The sequence below is a fragment of the Aotus nancymaae genome, unplaced genomic scaffold (genome assembly GCF_030222135.1).
Source record: "Aotus nancymaae isolate 86718 unplaced genomic scaffold, 86718_ANA_hifiasm-v0.15.2.pri h1tg000033l, whole genome shotgun sequence".
In the NCBI taxonomy this organism is placed as follows: Eukaryota; Metazoa; Chordata; class Mammalia; order Primates; family Aotidae; genus Aotus; species Aotus nancymaae.
Window position 1 is genome coordinate 38,148,255 of NW_026988447.1, and position 7,355 is coordinate 38,155,609.

The following is a 7,355-nucleotide window of genomic DNA, read 5'->3' on the forward strand; positions in this document are numbered from 1 at the left end:
TTGTTCAGACTGCATTGGACACTTGGCATAATTCTTACTTTAATTTGTGTTCAAAACATTATTTGTTAGCAGATGATAGCTTTCTTCTTGACTCATCATTGGCATATCCATTGACAGGGTGGGTGAATGGGCTAGTAAACAGAAATTTGAGGACTCAAAAGCATTTGTTGTTACAGCTGGAAGGAATTGAGTCAAACATCAATACTCTACAGATGAGAAAACTGCAGCATGAGGAGGTTAAGTCTCTTGCCCAAGGTCATGGAGGTATTAAGTGTTGGAGTGGGGACTAGAATTCCATCTTCTGTTTTTGCACTGGTTTTCCACTGGACTCCACACTGGCATGTGGAGGAAATGACTTGCAAGGGTAGAAAGAAAGAAGCTTTGATCTCCCAATGGCTCAGAACTTCTTTTAAAAAATGATGTTTGTTGGCATGGCCGGGAGCACTGCCCTGGCAAGTCTCCATTGTCTGACCTCCTCTATGTAAACCCAAGCCATGGCCAAGGAGCCAGGAGATCTGGCTGTCCAGAGGGTCCACATCTGGGCAGGCACCAGGACAATCGCTCTGAGGCTCAGGCTCCTGACAATTGCACATACACCCAGGGCCTGGATTCAGAATTCTTGTCAGCCGATGAGGTTCAAGGGCCAGCTGTGGGGCCAGATTAGGCCTTGGAGGTCCCCAAAGTGCTGGGCATTAAATCTTTAGTTGCTGGATTTAGAGGAGGCCAGGGAGGAGGTCCTAGAAGTGATGGCCAGGGTACTCTTGGGGTGGTATAGAGTATTCAGTGGGTCCTAGACAGTGATTTACCATGGATAGATATTTCAATATTTAACAACTAGTACATTTTTACCAGCTTATACAGTAGTCCTGAAATGAAACCTGCATATGCCCATTTCAGATGAAATACTCTTAATGAGTTACTCAGTTTGGAAGTATCCCAAGGAGTAAACTCAGTTCTATATGCTATTGCAGGAAATGTTACTCAAAGTATGGGATGTGCCCAAGGAACCTGAGGCCCACAGTGAATCATAGTGTGTACGCCCTCAGTCCACTCACCCCAATCTCTCATTTATAGGCCCCATACCCTCTACCCCTGCCAACTCATCCATCCCTTCAACACACACACACACACACACACACGCACACACATGCACATACACTCATGCATACACAAGGCAAACATCACAAGCAGTTCTGAAAAGGAAATTACAAAAGAACTTGAACCTAAGGGTATATGTGTATAAGTGTCCTTGGCTTACATGAGTCTCTGTCTTTCTCTCAGCTACCTCCCTCACCTAAACATCGCTTAGGAGCCTTGAGATTTTTTAAACCTGCATGAGTGACACCAGGAGAATTACCCCATCCTCAAACAGGTTTGCGCTCTAGGAATGGCTCTGTCCAACAGACCATCCTTCCATCTAGTTGAGATCAAGCAATAAAGTCAAAGAACATTATTTGGTCAAATGTGTTTTGGCCTGGATTTGCTAGAAGAGCTCTTCGGACTTGCTGAAAACACTCAATGACTAAATCTTCTTTCATTTAGCTTTTGTGTTTCCTGGACAGAACTCAAGAGGAAGATATTATTGTAGTGGGGTTAAACAAGGTCACTCTGGTCTGAGTGACAGACAATAATACCTAGCCCCAGAAAGCTACCTGTTTTTCAGGGTGGTGTGATCAGTACTATGCAAGAATCTTGCAAGCCATCTTTTACAAGGAGGCCAGCAAGATCACAGAAGGCAATACCCAGTTTGCTCAGAGACAAGCTGCTTCCTAATCAAGTTTTCTTATACTCAGAACTACGGAAACATTTTCAAAGGTATTATTCTCGGCAGGTTTCCAATAATTCAACATTTTCAGACTTACCCAAATGGCTTCTGAAATATTTGCTGTTTGTTGAGAGCAGCTTTCAGGATGAGGTAATTAAAAGAAACCTATCAATTTGAGATTTTTTTTTCCATGAGTAAATAATGTTGACATACTGTTCAAATAAACCCGCAATTTACTGCAATCTGTTTTTAGACAAACCCTCCACTTTAACCTCCAAATGGGAAAAACGAAGAGACTTTCCTCTTCTCATTTAATCAAGAACATATGTTCAAAGATAATACCGGAGGCTTATTCTGGGAAGCGTTCTGCTCTTCCTCCGACAGCCACGCAGCGAGCTCACGAGGCAGCCTCCACACATAATGAAAGCAAACGCCACCATCAATCTCCCGCTCGGCGGAGGTCACTTCCGAAAAATCGCCCGCTGCTCATATAAGCACCGACTCTGCCCAAGCACACGGAGGGGAAACGCTGCCTGCGATAAACACCAGCAGGTAGGCGCCAAGCAGAGGCCAACCCAGGCAACTCGGAGAGAAGGGAGCTGGGATAAAGCAGGTGTGTGTGCGTGTGTGTGTTTACACACAACAGCCCTGGCCCGGTGTGTTCTGGCGGCCAGAACCAGCAACCGCAGCAACCGCACCACGAGAGGAGCTGCTCTCCCTGCTGCAGGGAGACCTGCGGAGGCACCAATTTTCATTAAACCTAAGAGTACACACAGGGGCAGGAGGCCAAAACAGTCCTCAGAACTGAGGCTTTTAAAAACGTCTGTTGGGAGCTTGGAGATCCTAAGAAAAGAGAGTGAGCAAGACAGAGAGAGAGAGAGAGAGTGAGAGAGAGAGAGAGAGAGAGAGAGAGAGAGGACTCAGAGTCCAGCACTTTAATTTCCAGACTGTGAGTCATAAAAGGGGTAGATAAATCCCTATCGCCAGCATACGCTGACCCAAGTCTGGGTTTTCGAACACCCGAAGTACATTTCACGGGAATTAGCTTTAAATATCAACCTGATCACAAAGCTTGAAAGGCTTTTCTCCCATCTCAGGATGCCAGGAGTCCTCTGGAACCTGGAATGGAGTTTTCTGACAGCAAAGGTTTACAGGAGCGTAACAAAAATTATGGAGATTTCCTCGCCAGGCATAAGGATGTGATCACTATAGGCACCTGTGGGCCCAAGCAGGTTACCCACCAATATCCCTTTAAACACCAAATTATGGACTATTAGGCCACTGCTTCAAGGCTTCTACAAATGTGAAACCTTGACAAATTCCCAAATAAAACCCATAAAACCCATCATTTTTTAAACCTGCATGAGTGACACCAGGAAAATTACAGTAGTGTGGCAGGTCACTGTGAAATAAAGCTGCCAGAAAGAAGCTTATGATGCTGTCATGGAAAAGGCAATTAGAAGGTTACTTGCTCTCAGGTCTAAGATTGTTTTTGTTCTTCCAGCAGCTCCCTCTGCCTTCCACCTCCCTGCTGCAAAATGGATCAATCTATAATAAGTAGTAGTTATATATCACAAGGCAGCAATTCCTTTTAGTTGTTCCACTATAAAAAAGCATCCAGATTTAGAACTTGACAGGAACCAGTATCGCCTGCCCCCCAGAGCCGGCAGAAAGTCTGTGTGTGTCATTCAGCCAGCATGGAGTCTGGGTGTTTTAAAAGCTTTAATTTGAAGGGGATAAAAAACCTGGGCGTTAAGCAATTTGGCTGTGGATATTTAATGCATCAGCCACGCTATGGAATTGGAGCCCTCTATTTAAAATGAGAAATTGAAAACTTACACACTCTGTAGGCAAGGTGTAAGTAAATGTAGGATGGTAAGCAGAAATCAGCTGAGAACCTGCAGAAACGCCATTAGAAGGACTAATGGCATGGTTCAGAAGTGGCCTTAAATAAATGCTACGGTGTCGTTTGTAAGTGTGTAAAACAGGTCTGGCTTTTAATTAGCAGAAGCCACATCTCCCTAATGTGTTTAGGTAAAGACATTACTTTTCAAAGAGAATATCCTAACAGGGTCTACCTAGAGACCAGGAGGAAACAATGGCCTGGGAGTTGAGATTTGCCTCAAGGCACATTCTGCCTCAATGGCTGCATCGAGATTGGAACTCAGTCTCCTGATCTCTAATTTTCACTCTAACACACTTATGGTAGATAGAAGAATGCATTCCAAAGGTGTCTACATCTTAATCCCTGGAACCTGTACATATAGCACCTTACATGGCAAAAGCGACTTTGCAGGTATGATTGAGGTAAGGGTTTTGAGATAGGGAGATTATCAGGTGGCCCAATAGAATCGCAAGGGGCCTGATAAGTATGAGAGGGAGCAGGAGAGTGAGAGTCAGAGTCAGAGAGAGACTGGAAGATGCTATACCACTGGCTTTGAAAATGAAGGAAGGGGCCACAAGCCGAGGAATGCAGGCAGCCTCTAAAAGCAGGAAAAGGTAGGAAACGGGTCCTACAGCCTCCAAAAAATGCAATCCTGCCAATGCCTTGATTTCAGCCCATGAGACCCTTTCAGACTTCTGACCTCTAGAAGTCTAAGAGAATACACTGCGTTGTTTTAAGCCACTAAGTTTGTGATGATTTGTTTTTTTTTGAGACGGAGTCTCGCTCTGTCACCTAGGCTAGAGTGCAGTAGTGTGATCTAGGCTCACTGCAACCTCTGCCTCCTGGGTTCAAGCAATTCTCTGCCTCAGCCTTCTGAGTAGCTGGGATTGCAGGTGCCTGCCACCACACCTGGCTAATTTTTTTGTATTTTTACTGGAGGCAAAGTTTCACCATCTTGGCCAGGCTGGTCTTGAACTCCTGACCTCGTGATCCACCAGCCTTGGACTCCCAAAGTGCTGGGATTACAGGCATGAGCTACCATGCCCAGCAGTTTGTGATGATTTATTACAGTAGCAAGAGGAAATCACTACAGTGTTATAGCTAGGGATCACATTTCCCCACCTCATTTTGATCTACTCAAAGAAGTCCATTACTTCAGTGCTGGTCAGAGTCTTTGTAAAAGCAAAACAACAGAATTCAGATGCTTCTGCAATTCTCTCCGGTACGGAGAGCAGGTGTAATCCCGAAACCCATACCCTGGAGTTGGCCTACCATGTACCAAGTTGGGGTTTGGCAGGAGTGTTTTATCCTTTTGGGAAGAATCATTTTATCACTGACGTTGTTAAGAGTCACCACAGCAGATTTTTAGCGGGTTTTGTTGTTTTTAAAATCTCATAGACAGCGCACCTCCCAGTGCCTGCTCCAGCGTGATCTGCTCCACTGCCCACATCCACCACTAACCTCCACCATTGGTCTTTAGCGTCTTCTACTTACCTTTTTTGATTTTGTTTTGTTTATTTTTTAAAAATTTTAAACTTTCCTTTACGACACTCTCTTGTGGCACCTTATCAGCTCTCTGCTCTGTGTCTCTGTCTCATGTGAATGATTCCTAAAGGGAAAGATTTTTTCTAATTGTCAGCTCTCTGTTAAGAAATTAGTTGGCAAGAACTTAAAGTATGAGAGTTCACCAACTATTTCTCTTATACTAGAATTCTCTATTTCATTTGGGTGTGTTTCATTAATGCCTTCTACCCTCTCATCCCTGCTGCTTCTGTAAAACCTTCAAGCCCCCCCGGAGTTAATATCTACAGGTGAAATTTCAGGTTCCTGGTTTGGGTGGACCTTCTCCAGTGTCTCAGGTACACTCTGTAGAGATAGCTTTTGAGTGAGACAGACCTGGGTTTGACTCCCTGACCCATCATTTACTAGTCATGTGACCTTGAAAAATATTTATTGTTTCACTTTATTTATCTGTAAAATGGAAAACATAACAATTATCCTGCTCCCTAGTGAGAAATTAATGATATTTTATATTCCAAGTATTTAGCACAGAGTATGGCCCGCACAAGCCACAGAAATTGTGGTGGTGGAGAAGTCACAAAGTACCTGGTGCCTACTTCTCAGATTCTGAAACTTCCAGTTCTGTAAGACTTAAAAGCCCATTTACATCCTATGGGATCAGAAGTTTCAGAATCTGAGTGTTGAAAAGAAATATCCACCCACCCAACGTGTAACAGCAGCAAGCATTTACACATGGCTAGCTGGGAACCTTCTTCTCAGCGGGCTCCAACAGGAGCAAGCAATGGTAAGAGATGACCTACAGCCCTGTCGAAAAGAAGCTCATGGTTTAGCAGGGAGAAGGTATAAAGACATAATTACTGAATGACTGGCATGTATCACTCTATACAGAAGTGTTATTACAACTGAAGATGATGAGAAGACCCGGGAGACAAAATCTTCCAGGGGAATCAGGAACAAGGCCACAGAGGTGGTGAACTTTTGAGTTGGGTCCTGGAGCACGAGTAGAAGTTTGCAAAGCAGAAAACAGGAGAAAAATTATACCAGACAGAGAAAAGTGTATAAGAAAAACAAAATAAAAGAATATCAACAGAGAACATCTCCTGAGCATAACAATAATATTGAAACCATGGGTACAAATTAAATCCAGTTCCATGAGTTAAAGCCACGGCCACTTGCTCTGAATCATCAACAACCCAACTTTCTCCTGATCTGCTGCAAAGTGATTTCAGGGTCACCCGAACATTCTTCCTTGACTAAAAACAATGCCTTGAGAATTCACGGATGGCCACAGTGCAATCAATACTAATCAGGTAATATGCACTGGCCCTGAGATAACAGAGCATCTAGAATCCCAATGTCTGAATTCATACCTAATCAATATACTGCCTTATATGATTGAGGATTTGTTCACATTCCAAACCATTTTAGTAAGATGCTAAGAAAAATCAATAACTTATTAAATACTAGTTACCTCATTAAAACAAACTATTAATCACCTTTGTTGCTATTATATTGGTACCACAGATCTGACTTTATGTATTTTTCAGTGGTGTGCATGCTCACAGGTTTACTCCATTCATTAGAGGAAATGACACACAGCAATGCTACTAAGAAGGAAGTCTGAGTTTAAGAACACCTCTGGGCTTGCAGAATGACACACACTGCAGCCAAGATGGTGCTACTATAAGAAATGGAGTCCCCAGCACATTATTGAAGAAAAAAAAAAACCCATAGCAGTCAAAAAAAAGGGGATGGGGCAAAGCTGTAACTCCAGCTGGAAGTGGTGAAAATTAATTGGTGGAAGTAGAAGAGACTTTATGCTACTAAAACAAACAATAATCATCACTTCAAATGTTTCCTGCTCTTGAAATATTTTGTCAGTACCTTGTGACACCAGGAAATAAAGTTACGTTCATTTCCAGTTTTAATGGAAATGGGAGTACACATTAGCATACATACATATTTTGTGAAATGGAAAAATGAGACCCACTGTCAGCCACAATATTAAGTACATTCCTCAAAAAATGAAGACTTCTGGTCCTATTTCGTTGGCCTGTTAGGAATGGTTAACTTTTAAATTTTTTTGGATACAAATTTCTTTTCTTTTCTTTTCTTGAGATGGAGTTTCACTCTTGTTGCCCAAGCTGAAGTGCAATGGTGCAATGTTGGCTCACTGCAACCTCT

The 7,355-nt window shown here is 43.1% G+C and overlaps 1 long non-coding RNA gene across 1 annotated transcript; it reads left to right on the plus strand.

Annotated features, from left to right (window-relative positions):
- The first annotated feature begins 2,128 nt into the window (after positions 1–2,128).
- On the plus strand, positions 2,129–7,092 carry LOC135277746 (uncharacterized). Its single transcript, XR_010345333.1, has 3 exons — positions 2,129–2,317; positions 3,273–4,264; positions 6,737–7,092. It is a non-coding gene; the product is annotated as an uncharacterized LOC135277746 (long non-coding RNA).
- The last annotated feature ends 263 nt before the right edge of the window (positions 7,093–7,355 follow it).